The 25407-nt window shown below is 31.3% G+C and overlaps 2 long non-coding RNA genes across 3 annotated transcripts; one reads left to right on the top strand and one right to left on the bottom strand.

Annotated features, from left to right (window-relative positions):
* Positions 1-1630: 1630 nt before the first annotated feature.
* LOC121762892 lies at positions 1631-25240 on the bottom strand. Of its 2 annotated transcripts, none has more exons than XR_006042300.1 (6): positions 25095-25240; positions 3421-3488; positions 2893-3088; positions 2137-2206; positions 1960-2034; positions 1631-1691 (listed from the first exon to the last, which is right to left on the bottom strand). It is a non-coding gene; the product is annotated as an uncharacterized LOC121762892 (long non-coding RNA). The 2 variants fall into 2 exon arrangements; XR_006042299.1 differs by having other exon boundaries at positions 2137-2194.
* Positions 5189-5564, top strand: LOC121762893. The gene is made up of 3 exons (XR_006042301.1): positions 5189-5252; positions 5332-5456; positions 5553-5564. It is a non-coding gene; the product is annotated as an uncharacterized LOC121762893 (long non-coding RNA).
* Positions 25241-25407: the final 167 nt, after the last annotated feature.

The raw sequence follows: 25407 nt of genomic DNA, 5'->3' as shown, positions 1-25407 counted from the left end.
ACTGTGGGTGTTGTGCTCTTGCCTAAGAGCAGGCAGAAAAAGTGGGGTCGAGCCCACAACCGTGCTCGTTGGCAAGAGCACGGTTGTGGATGCTCTAAGAATAATTGATAGTATATCTGTATATGACATTGCAAAATTCACAAAATATCAGAGTTTGCAATTGGGGAAAGTAATTAATACTATATCTTATTTTATGAACAATTGAAGCATGAGTGTAAATTCACAAAATAATGGTGAGAATTTGCATTTATACAAAATAATAAAACACCCCATAAAAACTTTTGAGCAAAGTTTTTACCAAATTTATTGACTTAAAATTGTATTGAATTTATCTTGTTTTTAGTTGTTTCATCAGATTCATCTCAACATTTAAAATTATCAAATTTATCTCTAATTTTCAATAATTTTGTTCTAACCTTTTTAAGCTTGCTGGTTTTATTTCACTTTTTAATATACACAAATTTTTAATTTTAGAAGTAAATATATGAAAAATAATTGAGTAGATTTGATAGATTAGTAGGTCGAAAATTTTGAGAATGTTGGGGATAAATTAATAAATTTAAAATTTTAGGATTGAATTGTTATGGAATGATTTTAATTATGCCGATTTAGGACTAAATGATCTAGTGTAAATTGGTTTAAAAATTAATAAAATAGACAAACTATACATACATAGGTTGTACATGCACATGCATGTAAATTAATTCGAAGTATTATTTGTTGTAGTAGTACTACAATTTATAAGCATGACTTGATACAAGTATTACTTTAGTTAATTCAGAGGGTTTGTTTAGAATAAAATAAATTTAATCATCAAGGTCTCAAATATGACATGACATTACAGAGGGTAGGTCTGCAAGGCAGTGGAGGTCTGCAGTGTAGGTATACAGGTTTTTGGTAAGTTGACTAAAATGCCCTTGAAGGCATTTGGGCATTTTGGTCCAAAAAATGGCTACAAATATATGATATGTGATTATGTTTAAGGTTAGGGTTGTCTGGCGATATTTTTTTTGTTAGGGGCCTGCAGTGACACAAATGAAAACGTTAGAGACTTTTAATGTAGTTCACTCTTTATTTTTTAGAAATACTAGTACAACACTTTATATAGGTTGGATTGCTGTGAATTATTCTACTTTTAACAGTTTTTCATTTTTGTGAGTAATAAAAATAACTGTGTTTGAAATAATTAATGGAAAGTTTTAATTTAAAATTTTTTGTACAAATTTGAAATATTGATGAAACTTTTTGTATGTATGATGTAATTGAAAGTAACGATGTTAGTAGGGACTTAACGAAATGTATTATTTTAAAACACTAAGTAAACTTTTTGTATGTAATATATAAACTTAATACTTTGTGTACCAAATTGAAATAAACATAAAATATTTTGTACGAAACATGGAATCTATACTAATCTAAAATGCCAGTTTGTTGAAAGGACTTATTTGCCCTTTTGGGCGGGAAACTTCAAAGCATCTTTGTTTACCCTTATGGTCATTTTAAAAATGGGAGTTGCTGTGTACTTTTTTTTCCATTTAGTTGTTTATCTATTACAAATAATACACTATTAAATGCAGAAATTGTGTCTTTACATGTGAATCTGTGAAAATTTAATAAACAATGTAAATTTCATGTTCCCAATGCTGCTGATAGTTGTGCTCATGTTAATACACCACTCCTTCCATATGTACCTGATAATAAAAATCACATTTGTTAGGTGGTTGATTACATCTAAGAAATAAAGTATAATCATCCTATATAAACTTTTGTATTCATTTGTGCAGTACACGTTGTGCAACATTTTTTTTAATTACAAACTCAATAATGTCACTGTTTGACTGACAGAAATCATATATTAAATCCAAATGCAAATATTGCCATAAAGAATCATGAAATTATTATCTTAAATCAATTAACTCTAAATGCAAATCATGACATAAAGAATCATGAAATTATTACCTTAAATAAATTCATAACCTTTGCACTTAGACGGTGAGAGTTTCAAAATTTCTCATCCTTAAATCCTTTGGTAACCTGTGTATAAACTATAATTGTTAGTATATTATCTTCTGTAAATCTGTTCCTAATCATTTCATAAAACTGTTATTGTTAATATAGTGATACAAAGTATCTAACCTTTGCACTTCAAACTGTGTAGAGATACATAGTTTCTCATCCTCAAATATTTGGTAATCTGTGCATAAAACTGTTATTATTAGTAAATTAGTAATACTAAAGCATAGATGAAAGCAATATATGTAAAGAGTGGTGTATTAACATGAGCACAACTATATCCAAAAGTTATAATACAGAAATGGTGTATTAATAAATCTCCATATTGCTTTCAAAGATGAAATAGATCTATTACCTTTTGATTATCTAACCTTTGCTTTCAAAAGTTTCCTAATCCTTTGTCTTAGTATTACTAATACAAAAGCAATTTTAGCCATTAATATACTTAAACCTGAAATCCAAAATTGTGCTCTAGAATTAAACTAATTAATAGTGTATTATTTGTAATAGATAATGTGCTCCAGAATTAAACCTGAAAATCCAAAATTGTGCTCCAGAATCATGTAAATCTGTTCCTAATCATTTCATAAAACCGTTATTGTTAATATAGTGATACAAAATATCTAACCTTTGCACTTCAAACTGTGAAGAGATACATAGTTTCTCATCCTCAAATATTTGGTAATATGTGCATAAAACTGTTATTATTAGTAAATTAATTACTTAAACCTGAAATCCAAAATTGTGCTCTAGAATTAAACTAATTAAATCTGAAATCCTAGATTGATAAATCTGATCGATATATTATGTAATCAGATTTAGAAAGTAGATTGGCATAGTTTGTGCTCTAGAATTGTGTATTATATTTGGATCTATTACCTTTTGATTAGCACCGATTTTCCACATCTGCAGGTGTAGCTGTAGAGTTTCTCATGGATGAATCACTCTTCTGCACTTTTCCAAGCTCTGTGTCGGTAGATACCAGCCTATGTCGATATTTTCGTCTCACTTTTTCGTTTGGGTAGAGAGGATGCAGCTGCTTTTTTTAGGGTTTCAATGAACCTCTTTTGTATTCCTGCAAAATAGGATTTCTTTAAATACACAAATATCCAGTAATAACACATTTATTGGACAGTTAGATGGGCCATTTAATGAATGAATAGCTTTTAATGATGCTTTCGTTTTCCCAGATACAACTGCCACTCTTTTTAATTCCTTTTTAAATAGCTGGGCTGTTTAATAACCCTGATTTTGTTCAGATACTCTCACACTCTAATTATAAATCTGTTAAAATATTATTTGTTATATATTTTATGGTAGATAAATGAAAGGTTCATATATTTCAATGCTTCATGTGAATGGAGTTATGAAATCATATTTTGGCTTTAGTTTTTCCAGAACTCTTACCATGCTTTTAAAAGATCTTCTTGGCATTCCTTTCCTTTCTTTTATCTCCTTCTTCAGTAGTATAATACCTGCACAAAAGTAGACTTTATAAGCAAATCTTATAAAGTATGATAAATATATTGCCATATGTGTAACCATGCTTACTTTTTTTTATCTAAGTATCATAATCTTTGTACAAAAAAGTCTCATTAAAGTCTCATTTGTTCAGTGTTCTTTAATTCATCAAAGTATTATTTTTGCCCTTCTTCAATCTTATATTTGCAGGAAAGCTAAGCACTAATATATTAAATAGGGACAATCTTTATTACCTATTTGTGTTACTTTAAGTTTAGGACTTCATTACTTTATTTTGTGTTTCATACTACTGATTATTTTCTGAGGGTATTTTGCTTCACAATCAAACCTAATACTACTGATTATTTTCTGAGGGTATTTTGCTTCTCAATCAAATCTAATAGTACTGATTATAAATTGAATCTGATTTAATAATAGTATTGAAACACCTAATCTGATTCTCTTTGAGTGACAAATTAGTATTGCGTGATTAATATTTAAATATATGTAGTTAAAAGAAGTATAATGAAAAGACTTATTTATTAATAGATTCTTATGTCAAAATATATTAATTTTGTTATTTGGAAGGCCTTTCTAATTATTATGTTTCTTTGGGAACCTAATTTTTTTTAAGAGCATGCTGGACATTTTTTACCCTATAAATACCCTTTCCTAACTGCTTCTACAATCACTCACCAACCCCTCACAACTGAAAACACTTAACCGAATCAGCACACAAACTTGGTGGAGTTTCTTTTCAAATTCTTATCTGCATTCCCCTTGATTGAATCTTCTTTATATATTTCTTCCTATTTCTGAAATGCACTTATCTGTCTAGAAGTTAGTTTATGATATATATCTCCTGTAAATATTCAGCTAGGAAGAAATGATAGAATGTGTTTTTCTTAACATTTTGTCATTTCTGAAATATTGACTGTTTTCCTATTGTTACCACATCTTCTTGACTTTCCTTTTCTTCCTTTTTTATGTCCATCTCAGTAGCATAATTCCTGAACAAAAATGGACTTTATTATGTGTTACAATTCATATATTTACTGTTACAATTCATCTTCTGACATTATATGATTGGCATCTAATTGAACAGATTGTGAAGTAATGGCTCCTTTTGTAACCTGCTTAAACAATCTTTCCAAGGCAATCACTACCTCCACCATTAAAGTAAGATGTGTCCGTAGGTATGAAGGGGTTCCTGAGAATAAAAATGATAACAGCCTAGAGTGTGTTTTGCATGATAATGCGGTATGATCTTTTTTCTACCAAACAACTATGCTTTTATTGTAAACTAAATGGAACTAATTATTAATGTCTGTTGTGTTACAGGAGACAAGAATCCAAGCATCATTCACTAATAACATTATGCAAAAGATGGCCTCTCCACTTAGGGAAGATGGTGTTTTTTTTATAAAAAATTTCTTGGTGCAGAGTAACACTCTTTAAAACAAAGCAACAAGCCACCAATTTAGGCTGGTAATGAATAGCTACACTGAGATGTTTGAGGTCAAAGTTTTAACTTTTCCTAGAATGATGTTTTCTTTCAAGCCATTCCCTGAAATTTCACAAATGAGACACTATGATGAAACATCCTTTTTTGGTAAGAATTTAAATTCTATGTTGTAATATGTTTGTTTTTAATACTCATTACATAGGTTGTTTCTGATTACTTATTTTACAGATGTTATTGGTGTCATCACTAATCCAGGAAGAGTTCTCAATCAATATAAGTATAGGCTTATTGAGATTGAAATTAGTGATGAACAGTAAGTTGTATCAAGAGTTGTAAATTAAAATTCTGTACTACAATTTGCCTTAAAGTTAATACTTTTTTTGTGTGTACAGGCATAATAAAATCTTTTGTACAATTTGGGAATCAAATATTGATTCTTATCTCTCTGATTTCAAAAAGAGTGAAGAAACCATTCCGATTGTTATTGTTCAAATTTGCAAGCCTAATTTATTTAGAGGTTTCATTTCTCTAACGTTGTTCTCTTTGTTGTTTGTTTTTCTTCTTTGTTTATCTGACATAGGCTGTATTAATCAAATGTGTTTTTATTTATTAGGTGAAATGAGAATATCTACACACTTTCAAGCATCAAATGTTCTAATTAATCCAAAATTAGATGAAGTTACTGATTTTAAGAAAAGGTATAAGCTATTAGCTGTAATATAGTTCTCACAGTTTTTAAAATGAATATGTTTTACTACATTTATTATCTTATTGTCAACTGATTTTGGATGATATTTATATAGAATTGAAGGTGATGAGAGATTTATTCACTATGGTTCTTTGGTCCTGTTGGACCAAAGATTAGCAATGAGTTTGATAATCCTACAGTGAAGTCCCTGCAGGATTTAGAATGTCTAGATGTATTTAATACTTCTTTTTCCAACTGAAATGAAAAGGTTTACCTTGACTTATTTTGTTAATTATACTGTCTTACATAATATTAGTTCTTTTCTGCCATTTATTCGCAGAATGGTTTATATTGGGTTTTTGGAAAGATTGTATCTGTGGAATCACATTATGATACATGGTATTACATGTCATGTAAGACCTGTTTTAAGAAGGTTGAAGCAGAGGATAATAAGTTTAACTGTTCACTATGTAAGAGCAGTTATTCCCATGCTTATAGAAGGTATGATAGTATTAAATTTTTATTTTAAGAATGTTGAAGCAAAGGACAATAAGTTTAATGTTTGATAAGTTACATATTTTGAATTTTTATCTTATGCAGGTATAAATTTATTGTCAATATTGTTGATGATACAAGCAACACTTCACTTTTAGTGTGGGATAGGGAGGGGATCCATCTGATAGGAAAAAAGGTTTATGAATTTGTAGGGGATGATAATCAGGTTTGTTATTTAAAATATTGATATGATGCTTTTATTCTTTATTAGCTTTTACTAAAATCACTTATATTGCAGGTTTTGCTAATGGAGGACATTGCTAAAGAAATTGAAAAGAAGCTGGTGGGGCAGAGTATGTTGTTCAAGCTTCAATTCAGAAATCAGTTGGAGTATTACAGATCTTATCCACATACTGTGAACAAAGTGTGCAATATTCCTCATGTTGTTGAGAAGTATACACCCCAAAAGCTTGGTTCGCAAGAAGTTAGGAAAGAATTGAAGTTATCTGATCTAATTTTTGGTTCTGATCTTCCAGAGGTAATCATATTTATATAGAATTGAAGGTGATGAGAGATTTATTCACTATGGTTCTTTGGTCCTGTTGGACCAAAGATTAGCAATGAGTTTGATAATCCTACAGTGAAGTCCCTGCAGGATTTAGAATGTCTAGATGTATTTAATACTTCTTTTTCCAACTGAAATGAAAAGGTTTACCTTGACTTATTTTGTTAATTATACTGTCTTACATAATATTAGTTCTTTTCTGCCATTTATTCGCAGGATGGTTTATATTGGGTTTTTGGAAAGATTGTATCTGTGGAATCACATTATGATACATGGTATTACATGTCATGTAAGACCTGTTTTAAGAAGGTTGAAGCAGAGGATAATAAGTTTAACTGTTCACTATGTAAGAGCAGTTATTGCCATGCTTATAGAAGGTATGATAGTATTAAATTTTTATTTTAAGAATGTTGAAGCAAAGGACAATAAGTTTAATGTTTGATAAGTTACATATTTTGAATTTTTATCTTATGCAGGTATAAATTTATTGTCAATATTGTTGATGATACAAGCAACACTTCACTTTTAGTGTGGGATAGGGAGGGGATCCATCTGATAGGAAAAAAGGTTTATGAATTTGTAGGGGATGATAATCAGGTTTGTTATTTAAAATATTGATATGATGCTTTTATTCTTTATTAGCTTTTACTAAAATCACTTATATTGCAGGTTTTGCTAATGGAGGACATTGCTAAAGAAATTGAAAAGAAGCTGGTGGGGCAGAGTATGTTGTTCAAGCTTCAATTCAGAAATCAGTTGGAGTATTACAGATCTTATCCACATACTGTGAACAAAGTGTGCAATATTCCTCATGTTGTTGAGAAGTATACACCCCAAAAGCTTGGTTCGCAAGAAGTTAGGAAAGAATTGAAGTTATCTGATCTAATTTTTGGTTCTGATCTTCCAGAGGTAATCATATTTATATAGAATTGAAGGTGATGAGAGATTTATTCACTATGGTTCTTTGGTCCTGTTGGACCAAAGATTAGCAATGAGTTTGATAATCCTACAGTGAAGTCCCTGCAGGATTTAGAATGTCTAGATGTATTTAATACTTCTTTTTCCAACTGAAATGAAAAGGTTTACCTTGACTTATTTTGTTAATTATACTGTCTTACATAATATTAGTTCTTTTCTGCCATTTATTCGCAGGATGGTTTATATTGGGTTTTTGGAAAGATTGTATCTGTGGAATCACATTATGATACATGGTATTACATGTCATGTAAGACCTGTTTTAAGAAGGTTGAAGCAGAGGATAATAAGTTTAACTGTTCACTATGTAAGAGCAGTTATTGCCATGCTTATAGAAGGTATGATAGTATTAAATTTTTATTTTAAGAATGTTGAAGCAAAGGACAATAAGTTTAATGTTTGATAAGTTACATATTTTGAATTTTTATCTTATGCAGGTATAAATTTATTGTCAATATTGTTGATGATACAAGCAACACTTCACTTTTAGTGTGGGATAGGGAGGGGATCCATCTGATAGGAAAAAAGGTTTATGAATTTGTAGGGGATGATAATCAGGTTTGTTATTTAAAATATTGATATGATGCTTTTATTCTTTATTAGCTTTTACTAAAATCACTTATATTGCAGGTTTTGCTAATGGAGGACATTGCTAAAGAAATTGAAAAGAAGCTGGTGGGGCAGAGTATGTTGTTCAAGCTTCAATTCAGAAATCAGTTGGAGTATTACAGATCTTATCCACATACTGTGAACAAAGTGTGCAATATTCCTCATGTTGTTGAGAAGTATACACCCCAAAAGCTTGGTTCGCAAGAAGTTAGGAAAGAATTGAAGTTATCTGATCTAATTTTTGGTTCTGATCTTCCAGAGGTAATCATATTTATATAGAATTGAAGGTGATGAGAGATTTATTCACTATGGTTCTTTGGTCCTGTTGGACCAAAGATTAGCAATGAGTTTGATAATCCTACAGTGAAGTCCCTGCAGGATTTAGAATGTCTAGATGTATTTAATACTTCTTTTTCCAACTGAAATGAAAAGGTTTACCTTGACTTATTTTGTTAATTATACTGTCTTACATAATATTAGTTCTTTTCTGCCATTTATTCGCAGGATGGTTTATATTGGGTTTTTGGAAAGATTGTATCTGTGGAATCACATTATGATACATGGTATTACATGTCATGTAAGACCTGTTTTAAGAAGGTTGAAGCAGAGGATAATAAGTTTAACTGTTCACTATGTAAGAGCAGTTATTCCCATGCTTATAGAAGGTATGATAGTATTAAATTTTTATTTTAAGAATGTTGAAGCAAAGGACAATAAGTTTAATGTTTGATAAGTTACATATTTTGAATTTTTATCTTATGCAGGTATAAATTTATTGTCAATATTGTTGATGATACAAGCAACACTTCACTTTTAGTGTGGGATAGGGAGGGGATCCATCTGATAGGAAAAAAGGTTTATGAATTTGTAGGGGATGATAATCAGGTTTGTTATTTAAAATATTGATATGATGCTTTTATTCTTTATTAGCTTTTACTAAAATCACTTATATTGCAGGTTTTGCTAATGGAGGACATTGCTAAAGAAATTGAAAAGAAGCTGGTGGGGCAGAGTATGTTGTTCAAGCTTCAATTCAGAAATCAGTTGGAGTATTACAGATCTTATCCACATACTGTGAACAAAGTGTGCAATATTCCTCATGTTGTTGAGAAGTATACACCCCAAAAGCTTGGTTCGCAAGAAGTTAGGAAAGAATTGAAGTTATCTGATCTAATTTTTGGTTCTGATCTTCCAGAGGTAATCATATTTATATAGAATTGAATGTGATGAGAGATTTATTCACTATGGTTCTTTGGTCCTGTTGGACCAAAGATTAGCAATGAGTTTGATAATCCTACAGTGAAGTCCCTGCAGGATTTAGAATGTCTAGATGTATTTAATACTTCTTTTTCCAACTGAAATGAAAAGGTTTACCTTGACTTATTTTGTTAATTATACTGTCTTACATAATATTAGTTCTTTTCTGCCATTTATTCGCAGGATGGTTTATATTGGGTTTTTGGAAAGATTGTATCTGTGGAATCACATTATGATACATGGTATTACATGTCATGTAAGACCTGTTTTAAGAAGGTTGAAGCAGAGGATAATAAGTTTAACTGTTCACTATGTAAGAGCAGTTATTCCCATGCTTATAGAAGGTATGATAGTATTAAATTTTTATTTTAAGAATGTTGAAGCAAAGGACAATAAGTTTAATGTTTGATAAGTTACATATTTTGAATTTTTATCTTATGCAGGTATAAATTTATTGTCAATATTGTTGATGATACAAGCAACACTTCACTTTTAGTGTGGGATAGGGAGGGGATCCATCTGATAGGAAAAAAGGTTTATGAATTTGTAGGGGATGATAATCAGGTTTGTTATTTAAAATATTGATATGATGCTTTTATTCTTTATTAGCTTTTACTAAAATCACTTATATTGCAGGTTTTGCTAATGGAGGACATTGCTAAAGAAATTGAAAAGAAGCTGGTGGGGCAGAGTATGTTGTTCAAGCTTCAATTCAGAAATCAGTTGGAGTATTACAGATCTTATCCACATACTGTGAACAAAGTGTGCAATATTCCTCATGTTGTTGAGAAGTATACACCCCAAAAGCTTGGTTCGCAAGAAGTTAGGAAAGAATTGAAGTTATCTGATCTAATTTTTGGTTCTGATCTTCCAGAGGTAATCATATTTATATAGAATTGAAGGTGATGAGAGATTTATTCACTATGGTTCTTTGGTCCTGTTGGACCAAAGATTAGCAATGAGTTTGATAATCCTACAGTGAAGTCCCTGCAGGATTTAGAATGTCTAGATGTATTTAATACTTCTTTTTCCAACTGAAATGAAAAGGTTTACCTTGACTTATTTTGTTAATTATACTGTCTTACATAATATTAGTTCTTTTCTGCCATTTATTCGCAGGATGGTTTATATTGGGTTTTTGGAAAGATTGTATCTGTGGAATCACATTATGATACATGGTATTACATGTCATGTAAGACCTGTTTTAAGAAGGTTGAAGCAGAGGATAATAAGTTTAACTGTTCACTATGTAAGAGCAGTTATTCCCATGCTTATAGAAGGTATGATAGTATTAAATTTTTATTTTAAGAATGTTGAAGCAAAGGACAATAAGTTTAATGTTTGATAAGTTACATATTTTGAATTTTTATCTTATGCAGGTATAAATTTATTGTCAATATTGTTGATGATACAAGCAACACTTCACTTTTAGTGTGGGATAGGGAGGGGATCCATCTGATAGGAAAAAAAGGTTTATGAATTTGTAGGGGATGATAATCAGGTTTGTTATTTAAAATATTGATATGATGCTTTTATTCTTTATTAGCTTTTACTAAAATCACTTATATTGCAGGTTTTGCTAATGGAGGACATTGCTAAAGAAATTGAAAAGAAGCTGGTGGGGCAGAGTATGTTGTTCAAGCTTCAATTCAGAAATCAGTTGGAGTATTACAGATCTTATCCACATACTGTGAACAAAGTGTGCAATATTCCTCATGTTGTTGAGAAGTATACACCCCAAAAGCTTGGTTCGCAAGAAGTTAGGAAAGAATTGAAGTTATCTGATCTAATTTTTGGTTCTGATCTTCCAGAGGTAATCATATTTATATAGAATTGAAGGTGATGAGAGATTTATTCACTATGGTTCTTTGGTCCTGTTGGACCAAAGATTAGCAATGAGTTTGATAATCCTACAGTGAAGTCCCTGCAGGATTTAGAATGTCTAGATGTATTTAATACTTCTTTTTCCAACTGAAATGAAAAGGTTTACCTTGACTTATTTTGTTAATTATACTGTCTTACATAATATTAGTTCTTTTCTGCCATTTATTCGCAGGATGGTTTATATTGGGTTTTTGGAAAGATTGTATCTGTGGAATCACATTATGATACATGGTATTACATGTCATGTAAGACCTGTTTTAAGAAGGTTGAAGCAGAGGATAATAAGTTTAACTGTTCACTATGTAAGAGCAGTTATTCCCATGCTTATAGAAGGTATGATAGTATTAAATTTTTATTTTAAGAATGTTGAAGCAAAGGACAATAAGTTTAATGTTTGATAAGTTACATATTTTGAATTTTTATCTTATGCAGGTATAAATTTATTGTCAATATTGTTGATGATACAAGCAACACTTCACTTTTAGTGTGGGATAGGGAGGGGATCCATCTGATAGGAAAAAAAGGTTTATGAATTTGTAGGGGATGATAATCAGGTTTGTTATTTAAAATATTGATATGATGCTTTTATTCTTTATTAGCTTTTACTAAAATCACTTATATTGCAGGTTTTGCTAATGGAGGACATTGCTAAAGAAATTGAAAAGAAGCTGGTGGGGCAGAGTATGTTGTTCAAGCTTCAATTCAGAAATCAGTTGGAGTATTACAGATCTTATCCACATACTGTGAACAAAGTGTGCAATATTCCTCATGTTGTTGAGAAGTATACACCCCAAAAGCTTGGTTCGCAAGAAGTTAGGAAAGAATTGAAGTTATCTGATCTAATTTTTGGTTCTGATCTTCCAGAGGTAATCATATTTATATAGAATTGAAGGTGATGAGAGATTTATTCACTATGGTTCTTTGGTCCTGTTGGACCAAAGATTAGCAATGAGTTTGATAATCCTACAGTGAAGTCCCTGCAGGATTTAGAATGTCTAGATGTATTTAATACTTCTTTTTCCAACTGAAATGAAAAGGTTTACCTTGACTTATTTTGTTAATTATACTGTCTTACATAATATTAGTTCTTTTCTGCCATTTATTCGCAGGATGGTTTATATTGGGTTTTTGGAAAGATTGTATCTGTGGAATCACATTATGATACATGGTATTACATGTCATGTAAGACCTGTTTTAAGAAGGTTGAAGCAGAGGATAATAAGTTTAACTGTTCACTATGTAAGAGCAGTTATTCCCATGCTTATAGAAGGTATGATAGTATTAAATTTTTATTTTAAGAATGTTGAAGCAAAGGACAATAAGTTTAATGTTTGATAAGTTACATATTTTGAATTTTTATCTTATGCAGGTATAAATTTATTGTCAATATTGTTGATGATACAAGCAACACTTCACTTTTAGTGTGGGATAGGGAGGGGATCCATCTGATAGGAAAAAAAGGTTTATGAATTTGTAGGGGATGATAATCAGGTTTGTTATTTAAAATATTGATATGATGCTTTTATTCTTTATTAGCTTTTACTAAAATCACTTATATTGCAGGTTTTGCTAATGGAGGACATTGCTAAAGAAATTGAAAAGAAGCTGGTGGGGCAGAGTATGTTGTTCAAGCTTCAATTCAGAAATCAGTTGGAGTATTACAGATCTTATCCACATACTGTGAACAAAGTGTGCAATATTCCTCATGTTGTTGAGAAGTATACACCCCAAAAGCTTGGTTCGCAAGAAGTTAGGAAAGAATTGAAGTTATCTGATCTAATTTTTGGTTCTGATCTTCCAGAGGTAATCATATTTATATAGAATTGAAGGTGATGAGAGATTTATTCACTATGGTTCTTTGGTCCTGTTGGACCAAAGATTAGCAATGAGTTTGATAATCCTACAGTGAAGTCCCTGCAGGATTTAGAATGTCTAGATGTATTTAATACTTCTTTTTCCAACTGAAATGAAAAGGTTTACCTTGACTTATTTTGTTAATTATACTGTCTTACATAATATTAGTTCTTTTCTGCCATTTATTCGCAGGATGGTTTATATTGGGTTTTTGGAAAGATTGTATCTGTGGAATCACATTATGATACATGGTATTACATGTCATGTAAGACCTGTTTTAAGAAGGTTGAAGCAGAGGATAATAAGTTTAACTGTTCACTATGTAAGAGCAGTTATTCCCATGCTTATAGAAGGTATGATAGTATTAAATTTTTATTTTAAGAATGTTGAAGCAAAGGACAATAAGTTTAATGTTTGATAAGTTACATATTTTGAATTTTTATCTTATGCAGGTATAAATTTATTGTCAATATTGTTGATGATACAAGCAACACTTCACTTTTAGTGTGGGATAGGGAGGGGATCCATCTGATAGGAAAAAAAGGTTTATGAATTTGTAGGGGATGATAATCAGGTTTGTTATTTAAAATATTGATATGATGCTTTTATTCTTTATTAGCTTTTACTAAAATCACTTATATTGCAGGTTTTGCTAATGGAGGACATTGCTAAAGAAATTGAAAAGAAGCTGGTGGGGCAGAGTATGTTGTTCAAGCTTCAATTCAGAAATCAGTTGGAGTATTACAGATCTTATCCACATACTGTGAACAAAGTGTGCAATATTCCTCATGTTGTTGAGAAGTATACACCCCAAAAGCTTGGTTCGCAAGAAGTTAGGAAAGAATTGAAGTTATCTGATCTAATTTTTGGTTCTGATCTTCCAGAGGTAATCATATTTATATAGAATTGAAGGTGATGAGAGATTTATTCACTATGGTTCTTTGGTCCTGTTGGACCAAAGATTAGCAATGAGTTTGATAATCCTACAGTGAAGTCCCTGCAGGATTTAGAATGTCTAGATGTATTTAATACTTCTTTTTCCAACTGAAATGAAAAGGTTTACCTTGACTTATTTTGTTAATTATACTGTCTTACATAATATTAGTTCTTTTCTGCCATTTATTCGCAGGATGGTTTATATTGGGTTTTTGGAAAGATTGTATCTGTGGAATCACATTATGATACATGGTATTACATGTCATGTAAGACCTGTTTTAAGAAGGTTGAAGCAGAGGATAATAAGTTTAACTGTTCACTATGTAAGAGCAGTTATTCCCATGCTTATAGAAGGTATGATAGTATTAAATTTTTATTTTAAGAATGTTGAAGCAAAGGACAATAAGTTTAATGTTTGATAAGTTACATATTTTGAATTTTTATCTTATGCAGGTATAAATTTATTGTCAATATTGTTGATGATACAAGCAACACTTCACTTTTAGTGTGGGATAGGGAGGGGATCCATCTGATAGGAAAAAAGGTTTATGAATTTGTAGGGGATGATAATCAGGTTTGTTATTTAAAATATTGATATGATGCTTTTATTCTTTATTAGCTTTTACTAAAATCACTTATATTGCAGGTTTTGCTAATGGAGGACATTGCTAAAGAAATTGAAAAGAAGCTGGTGGGGCAGAGTATGTTGTTCAAGCTTCAATTCAGAAATCAGTTGGAGTATTACAGATCTTATCCACATACTGTGAACAAAGTGTGCAATATTCCTCATGTTGTTGAGAAGTATACACCCCAAAAGCTTGGTTCGCAAGAAGTTAGGAAAGAATTGAAGTTATCTGATCTAATTTTTGGTTCTGATCTTCCAGAGGTAATCATATTTATATAGAATTGAAGGTGATGAGAGATTTATTCACTATGGTTCTTTGGTCCTGTTGGACCAAAGATTAGCAATGAGTTTGATAATCCTACAGTGAAGTCCCTGCAGGATTTAGAATGTCTAGATGTATTTAATACTTCTTTTTCCAACTGAAATGAAAAGGTTTACCTTGACTTATTTTGTTAATTATACTGTCTTACATAATATTAGTTCTTTTCTGCCATTTATTCGCAGGATGGTTTATATTGGGTTTTTGGAAAGATTGTATCTGTGGAATCACATTATGATACATGGTATTACATGTCATGTAAGACCTGTTTTAAGAAGGTTGAAGCAGAGGATAATAAGTTTAACTGTTCACTATGTAAGAGCAGTTATTCCCATGCTTATAGAAGGTATGATAGTATTAAATTTTTATTTTAAGAATGTTGAAGCAAAGGACAATAAGTTTAATGTTTGATAAGTTACATATTTTGAATTTTTATCTTATGCAGGTATAAATTTATTGTCAATATTGTTGATGATACAAGCAACACTTCACTTTTAGTGTGGGATAGGGAGGGGATCCATCTGATAGGAAAAAAGGTTTATGAATTTGTAGGGGATGATAATCAGGTTTGTTATTTAAAATATTGATATGATGCTTTTATTCTTTATTAGCTTTTACTAAAATCACTTATATTGCAGGTTTTGCTAATGGAGGACATTGCTAAAGAAATTGAAAAGAAGCTGGTGGGGCAGAGTATGTTGTTCAAGCTTCAATTCAGAAATCAGTTGGAGTATTACAGATCTTATCCACATACTGTGAACAAAGTGTGCAATATTCCTCATGTTGTTGAGAAGTATACACCCCAAAAGCTTGGTTCGCAAGAAGTTAGGAAAGAATTGAAGTTATCTGATCTAATTTTTGGTTCTGATCTTCCAGAGGTAATCATATTTATATAGAATTGAAGGTGATGAGAGATTTATTCACTATGGTTCTTTGGTCCTGTTGGACCAAAGATTAGCAATGAGTTTGATAATCCTACAGTGAAGTCCCTGCAGGATTTAGAATGTCTAGATGTATTTAATACTTCTTTTTCCAACTGAAATGAAAAGGTTTACCTTGACTTATTTTGTTAATTATACTGTCTTACATAATATTAGTTCTTTTCTGCCATTTATTCGCAGGATGGTTTATATTGGGTTTTTGGAAAGATTGTATCTGTGGAATCACATTATGATACATGGTATTACATGTCATGTAAGACCTGTTTTAAGAAGGTTGAAGCAGAGGATAATAAGTTTAACTGTTCACTATGTAAGAGCAGTTATTCCCATGCTTATAGAAGGTATGATAGTATTAAATTTTTATTTTAAGAATGTTGAAGCAAAGGACAATAAGTTTAATGTTTGATAAGTTACATATTTTGAATTTTTATCTTATGCAGGTATAAATTTATTGTCAATATTGTTGATGATACAAGCAACACTTCACTTTTAGTGTGGGATAGGGAGGGGATCCATCTGATAGGAAAAAAGGTTTATGAATTTGTAGGGGATGATAATCAGGTTTGTTATTTAAAATATTGATATGATGCTTTTATTCTTTATTAGCTTTTACTAAAATCACTTATATTGCAGGTTTTGCTAATGGAGGACATTGCTAAAGAAATTGAAAAGAAGCTGGTGGGGCAGAGTATGTTGTTCAAGCTTCAATTCAGAAATCAGTTGGAGTATTACAGATCTTATCCACATACTGTGAACAAAGTGTGCAATATTCCTCATGTTGTTGAGAAGTATACACCCCAAAAGCTTGGTTCGCAAGAAGTTAGGAAAGAATTGAAGTTATCTGATCTAATTTTTGGTTCTGATCTTCCAGAGGTAATCATATTTATATAGAATTGAAGGTGATGAGAGATTTATTCACTATGGTTCTTTGGTCCTGTTGGACCAAAGATTAGCAATGAGTTTGATAATCCTACAGTGAAGTCCCTGCAGGATTTAGAATGTCTAGATGTATTTAATACTTCTTTTTCCAACTGAAATGAAAAGGTTTACCTTGACTTATTTTGTTAATTATACTGTCTTACATAATATTAGTTCTTTTCTGCCATTTATTCGCAGGATGGTTTATATTGGGTTTTTGGAAAGATTGTATCTGTGGAATCACATTATGATACATGGTATTACATGTCATGTAAGACCTGTTTTAAGAAGGTTGAAGCAGAGGATAATAAGTTTAACTGTTCACTATGTAAGAGCAGTTATTCCCATGCTTATAGAAGGTATGATAGTATTAAATTTTTATTTTAAGAATGTTGAAGCAAAGGACAATAAGTTTAATGTTTGATAAGTTACATATTTTGAATTTTTATCTTATGCAGGTATAAATTTATTGTCAATATTGTTGATGATACAAGCAACACTTCACTTTTAGTGTGGGATAGGGAGGGGATCCATCTGATAGGAAAAAAGGTTTATGAATTTGTAGGGGATGATAATCAGGTTTGTTATTTAAAATATTGATATGATGCTTTTATTCTTTATTAGCTTTTACTAAAATCACTTATATTGCAGGTTTTGCTAATGGAGGACATTGCTAAAGAAATTGAAAAGAAGCTGGTGGGGCAGAGTATGTTGTTCAAGCTTCAATTCAGAAATCAGTTGGAGTATTACAGATCTTATCCACATACTGTGAACAAAGTGTGCAATATTCCTCATGTTGTTGAGAAGTATACACCCCAAAAGCTTGGTTCGCAAGAAGTTAGGAAAGAATTGAAGTTATCTGATCTAATTTTTGGTTCTGATCTTCCAGAGGTAATCATATTTATATAGAATTGAAGGTGATGAGAGATTTATTCACTATGGTTCTTTGGTCCTGTTGGACCAAAGATTAGCAATGAGTTTGATAATCCTACAGTGAAGTCCCTGCAGGATTTAGAATGTCTAGATGTATTTAATACTTCTTTTTCCAACTGAAATGAAAAGGTTTACCTTGACTTATTTTGTTAATTATACTGTCTTACATAATATTAGTTCTTTTCTGCCATTTATTCGCAGGATGGTTTATATTGGGTTTTTGGAAAGATTGTATCTGTGGAATCACATTATGATACATGGTATTACATGTCATGTAAGACCTGTTTTAAGAAGGTTGAAGCAGAGGATAATAAGTTTAACTGTTCACTATGTAAGAGCAGTTATTCCCATGCTTATAGAAGGTATGATAGTATTAAATTTTTATTTTAAGAATGTTGAAGCAAAGGACAATAAGTTTAATGTTTGATAAGTTACATATTTTGAATTTTTATCTTATGCAGGTATAAATTTATTGTCAATATTGTTGATGATACAAGCAACACTTCACTTTTAGTGTGGGATAGGGAGGGGATCCATCTGATAGGAAAAAAGGTTTATGAATTTGTAGGGGATGATAATCAGGTTTGTTATTTAAAATATTGATATGATGCTTTTATTCTTTATTAGCTTTTACTAAAATCACTTATATTGCAGGTTTTGCTAATGGAGGACATTGCTAAAGAAATTGAAAAGAAGCTGGTGGGGCAGAGTATGTTGTTCAAGCTTCAATTCAGAAATCAGTTGGAGTATTACAGATCTTATCCACATACTGTGAACAAAGTGTGCAATATTCCTCATGTTGTTGAGAAGTATACACCCCAAAAGCTTGGTTCGCAAGAAGTTAGGAAAGAATTGAAGTTATCTGATCTAATTTTTGGTTCTGATCTTCCAGAGGTAATCATATTTATATAGAATTGAAGGTGATGAGAGATTTATTCACTATGGTTCTTTGGTCCTGTTGGACCAAAGATTAGCAATGAGTTTGATAATCCTACAGTGAAGTCCCTGCAGGATTTAGAATGTCTAGATGTATTTAATACTTCTTTTTCCAACTGAAATGAAAAGGTTTACCTTGACTTATTTTGTTAATTATACTGTCTTACATAATATTAGTTCTTTTCTGCCATTTATTCGCAGGATGGTTTATATTGGGTTTTTGGAAAGATTGTATCTGTGGAATCACATTATGATACATGGTATTACATGTCATGTAAGACCTGTTTTAAGAAGGTTGAAGCAGAGGATAATAAGTTTAACTGTTCACTATGTAAGAGCAGTTATTCCCATGCTTATAGAAGGTATGATAGTATTAAATTTTTATTTTAAGAATGTTGAAGCAAAGGACAATAAGTTTAATGTTTGATAAGTTACATATTTTGAATTTTTATCTTATGCAGGTATAAATTTATTGTCAATATTGTTGATGATACAAGCAACACTTCACTTTTAGTGTGGGATAGGGAGGGGATCCATCTGATAGGAAAAAAGGTTTATGAATTTGTAGGGGATGATAATCAGGTTTGTTATTTAAAATATTGATATGATGCTTTTATTCTTTATTAGCTTTTACTAAAATCACTTATATTGCAGGTTTTGCTAATGGAAGGACATTGCTAAAGAAATTGAAAAGAAGCTGGTGGGGCAGAGTATGTTGTTCAAGCTTCAATTCAGAAATCAGTTGGAGTATTACAGATCTTATCCACATACTGTGAACAAAGTGTGCAATATTCCTCATGTTGTTGAGAAGTATACACCCCAAAAGCTTGGTTCGCAAGAAGTTAGGAAAGAATTGAAGTTATCTGATCTAATTTTTGGTTCTGATCTTCCAGAGGTAATCATATTTATATAGAATTGAAGGTGATGAGAGATTTATTCACTATGGTTCTTTGGTCCTGTTGGACCAAAGATTAGCAATGAGTTTGATAATCCTACAGTGAAGTCCCTGCAGGATTTAGAATGTCTAGATGTATTTAATACTTCTTTTTCCAACTGAAATGAAAAGGTTTACCTTGACTTATTTTGTTAATTATACTGTCTTACATAATATTAGTTCTTTTCTGCCATTTATTCGCAGGATGGTTTATATTGGGTTTTTGGAAAGATTGTATCTGTGGAATCACATTATGATACATGGTATTACATGTCATGTAAGACCTGTTTTAAGAAGGTTGAAGCAGAGGATAATAAGTTTAACTGTTCACTATGTAAGAGCAGTTATTCCCATGCTTATAGAAGGTATGATAGTATTAAATTTTTATTTTAAGAATGTTGAAGCAAAGGACAATAAGTTTAATGTTTGATAAGTTACATATTTTGAATTTTTATCTTATGCAGGTATAAATTTATTGTCAATATTGTTGATGATACAAGCAACACTTCACTTTTAGTGTGGGATAGGGAGGGGATCCATCTGATAGGAAAAAAGGTTTATGAATTTGTAGGGGATGATAATCAGGTTTGTTATTTAAAATATTGATATGATGCTTTTATTCTTTATTAGCTTTTACTAAAATCACTTATATTGCAGGTTTTGCTAATGGAGGACATTGCTAAAGAAATTGAAAAGAAGCTGGTGGGGCAGAGTATGTTGTTCAAGCTTCAATTCAGAAATCAGTTGGAGTATTACAGATCTTATCCACATATTGTGAACAAAGTGTGCAATATTCCTCATGTTGTTGAGAAGTATACACCCCAAAAGCTTGGTTCGCAAGAAGTTAGGAAAGAATTGAAGTTATCTGATCTAATTTTTGGTTCTGATCTTCCAGAGGTAATCATATTTATATAGAATTGAAGGTGATGAGAGATTTATTCACTATGGTTCTTTGGTCCTGTTGGACCAAAGATTAGCAATGAGTTTGATAATCCTACAGTGAAGTCCCTGCAGGATTTAGAATGTCTAGATGTATTTAATACTTCTTTTTCCAACTGAAATGAAAAGGTTTACCTTGACTTATTTTGTTAATTATACTGTCTTACATAATATTAGTTCTTTTCTGCCATTTATTCGCAGGATGGTTTATATTGGGTTTTTGGAAAGATTGTATCTGTGGAATCACATTATGATACATGGTATTACATGTCATGTAAGACCTGTTTTAAGAAGGTTGAAGCAGAGGATAATAAGTTTAACTGTTCACTATGTAAGAGCAGTTATTCCCATGCTTATAGAAGGTATGATAGTATTAAATTTTTATTTTAAGAATGTTGAAGCAAAGGACAATAAGTTTAATGTTTGATAAGTTACATATTTTGAATTTTTATCTTATGCAGGTATAAATTTATTGTCAATATTGTTGATGATACAAGCAACACTTCACTTTTAGTGTGGGATAGGGAGGGGATCCATCTGATAGGAAAAAAGGTTTATGAATTTGTAGGGGATGATAATCAGGTTTGTTATTTAAAATATTGATATGATGCTTTTATTCTTTATTAGCTTTTACTAAAATCACTTATATTGCAGGTTTTGCTAATGGAGGACATTGCTAAAGAAATTGAAAAGAAGCTGGTGGGGCAGAGTATGTTGTTCAAGCTTCAATTCAGAAATCAGTTGGAGTATTACAGATCTTATCCACATACTGTGAACAAAGTGTGCAATATTCCTCATGTTGTTGAGAAGTATACACCCCAAAAGCTTGGTTCGCAAGAAGTTAGGAAAGAATTGAAGTTATCTGATCTAATTTTTGGTTCTGATCTTCCAGAGGTAATCATATTTATATAGAATTGAAGGTGATGAGAGATTTATTCACTATGGTTCTTTGGTCCTGTTGGACCAAAGATTAGCAATGAGTTTGATAATCCTACAGTGAAGTCCCTGCAGGATTTAGAATGTCTAGATGTATTTAATACTTCTTTTTCCAACTGAAATGAAAAGGTTTACCTTGACTTATTTTGTTAATTATACTGTCTTACATAATATTAGTTCTTTTCTGCCATTTATTCGCAGGATGGTTTATATTGGGTTTTTGGAAAGATTGTATCTGTGGAATCACATTATGATACATGGTATTACATGTCATGTAAGACCTGTTTTAAGAAGGTTGAAGCAGAGGATAATAAGTTTAACTGTTCACTATGTAAGAGCAGTTATTCCCATGCTTATAGAAGGTATGATAGTATTAAATTTTTATTTTAAGAATGTTGAAGCAAAGGACAATAAGTTTAATGTTTGATAAGTTACATATTTTGAATTTTTATCTTATGCAGGTATAAATTTATTGTCAATATTGTTGATGATACAAGCAACACTTCACTTTTAGTGTGGGATAGGGAGGGGATCCATCTGATAGGAAAAAAGGTTTATGAATTTGTAGGGGATGATAATCAGGTTTGTTATTTAAAATATTGATATGATGCTTTTATTCTTTATTAGCTTTTACTAAAATCACTTATATTGCAGGTTTTGCTAATGGAGGACATTGCTAAAGAAATTGAAAAGAAGCTGGTGGGGCAGAGTATGTTGTTCAAGCTTCAATTCAGAAATCAGTTGGAGTATTACAGATCTTATCCACATATTGTGAACAAAGTGTGCAATATTCCTCATGTTGTTGAGAAGTATACACCCCAAAAGCTTGGTTCGCAAGAAGTTAGGAAAGAATTGAAGTTATCTGATCTAATTTTTGGTTCTGATCTTCCAGAGGTAATCATATTTATATAGAATTGAAGGTGATGAGAGATTTATTCACTATGGTTCTTTGGTCCTGTTGGACCAAAGATTAGCAATGAGTTTGATAATCCTACAGTGAAGTCCCTGCAGGATTTAGAATGTCTAGATGTATTTAATACTTCTTTTTCCAACTGAAATGAAAAGGTTTACCTTGACTTATTTTGTTAATTATACTGTCTTACATAATATTAGTTCTTTTCTGCCATTTATTCGCAGGATGGTTTATATTGGGTTTTTGGAAAGATTGTATCTGTGGAATCACATTATGATACATGGTATTACATGTCATGTAAGACCTGTTTTAAGAAGGTTGAAGCAGAGGATAATAAGTTTAACTGTTCACTATGTAAGAGCAGTTATTCCCATGCTTATAGAAGGTATGATAGTATTAAATTTTTATTTTAAGAATGTTGAAGCAAAGGACAATAAGTTTAATGTTTGATAAGTTACATATTTTGAATTTTTATCTTATGCAGGTATAAATTTATTGTCAATATTGTTGATGATACAAGCAACACTTCACTTTTAGTGTGGGATAGGGAGGGGATCCATCTGATAGGAAAAAAGGTTTATGAATTTGTAGGGGATGATAATCAGGTTTGTTATTTAAAATATTGATATGATGCTTTTATTCTTTATTAGCTTTTACTAAAATCACTTATATTGCAGGTTTTGCTAATGGAGGACATTGCTAAAGAAATTGAAAAGAAGCTGGTGGGGCAGAGTATGTTGTTCAAGCTTCAATTCAGAAATCAGTTGGAGTATTACAGATCTTATCCACATATTGTGAACAAAGTGTGCAATATTCCTCATGTTGTTGAGAAGTATACACCCCAAAAGCTTGGTTCGCAAGAAGTTAGGAAAGAATTGAAGTTATCTGATCTAATTTTTGGTTCTGATCTTCCAGAGGTAATCATATTTTGTGTTGAGGTTTTGCCTTATAATAATTCATGTTATTTATGTTGATTGATCTCTGATTAAATTTCTCTTATTATTATTGTTTCATGTTTTTCAGAAAAGTATTCTTGCTCCTGATTTGTCAAGTGTAACAAATGACATTAATCATGAATGCAACATTGAAGGCTCTGTTAAGAGATGCTTGGAGGATGCTTTTAATTGCTGTGATGATATTGTTGGCTCTCAGAAGAACAAGAATCAAAAAGTCAGCAAGGAGGATTAGATTTCGAGTCATTTTAGGTGTTTTTGTGCCATGGATTCCTACATTTTGATTAAATGGCAGAGTTGAATGCTCAGATTATCTTTTTTTGGATTTTAGTTTTGTTGGCACAACATGATATGAGCATTTTTTGGTTTATTCGCTTTAGTTTAATGCAGTGTTGTTAGGGTCGCGGGTCGGTCTGGGGCGATGAGGCTGGACCCCGGGTCGCGGGGCGATGGGGCGCCGGGGCGAGGGACCCACGAATCGGGGCGCAAAATTATTTATTATTTATATATTAGTAATAATAATGATTAAAGATAATTCACTATAATATAAATACTTATATTTACATAACAGGAAAAAAATATTTTTAAAGTTCAATTTTGACATTGGGTAGAAAAGAATTATTGGAGGAATTATAATCAATTTACTTATTATAATATTTAATTAATGGATTTTATAATAGAGTCATTTTGGAAAAAGATGAAAGATTGGAAGAAATAATAAATTATTATTTTATTTATCTTCATTTAAATAAACATAATTATTATTTTAAATCTCTTCATTTAATCATAAAACAAATTATCAAATAAACATATAATTATTATTTTATTTCTCTTCATTTAATTCATAAAACAAAATTAGGTAAAATGAAAAGCTCCATAAATAGAGATTGTGATGTTCTAAAGATTACTAAATTAGCTTTATATAAACCTAAAATTAAATTATAAATATAAGGAATTAATAAAATATGTTACTTATACAAATAATAAAAATAAAATTAAACAATAATTGATGGAGTACTACATGAATAAGTCAAAAAGCAATTTCGTTTCCCAATGTAAACTCTCTCTCTCTATCATGTCTCCGTCTCCCCTCCCTCTTCTTTTTTATGTGTAAAACAAAAAATCTGCAGGGCGGACGGTAACAGGTAAGCCCCCGCCGCTAGTACCGTCTGTCGCTCCAGTCGCCCCGACCGCCCAGAGCGCGCCCCGACGGCGCCCCACGTATCTCGCTCGGCTCACCCATGTTGGGGCGAAGCCGGCCTCGATCATGGCAACCCGCGCCCCGAGCGCGCCCTGGGCGCGTTTTTGACAACACTGGTTTAATGATCTTTGTTTAGTTTTATGTAATCCCTTAATTCCAAGTGTAGTTTTTATTTCAGTCTCTGCCCTTAAAATTTATGTACTTAATGACATCAATCTTAAATTGAACTGAGTCACTAAATAAACTTAACTAATGATAGTGTTTCATCCCAAAATAATTAGAGCTAAAACAGTTGAGATAAAACTATTAGATTTCTATTCAAAGTCTCGGTTTCAATCACCAACCTCTTTTTCAAATGAGTTTGAAGTTTCTTCTCTCGCATGCCATGCCTATCATTGTTTCTTATAATTAGATTCACCTTAATCCTAAACAATCAAAACCTGCAATATCAGATGCAGAATTTCAGATTTAATTGTAGAAGCCAACATTTAAAAATGGAGTGAATCAAATCTGTCAATGCTTACATCCAATTGAGAGAATCTATCCCCTCATTCCATGTCATCGCTGCAAATCACAATTGATTGATTTTTAGTTAGTTATAGTTTGTTTAAGGAGAAAACAACTAAAACAAAAGTTGTCACATAGCATTACAGAAAT

This window comes from Salvia splendens, chromosome 13, assembly GCF_004379255.2.
Source record: "Salvia splendens isolate huo1 chromosome 13, SspV2, whole genome shotgun sequence".
In the NCBI taxonomy this organism is placed as follows: Eukaryota; Viridiplantae; Streptophyta; class Magnoliopsida; order Lamiales; family Lamiaceae; genus Salvia; species Salvia splendens.
Note: the sequence above shows the minus strand (reverse complement) of the source record. Positions and strands in the feature narration are given on the sequence as shown.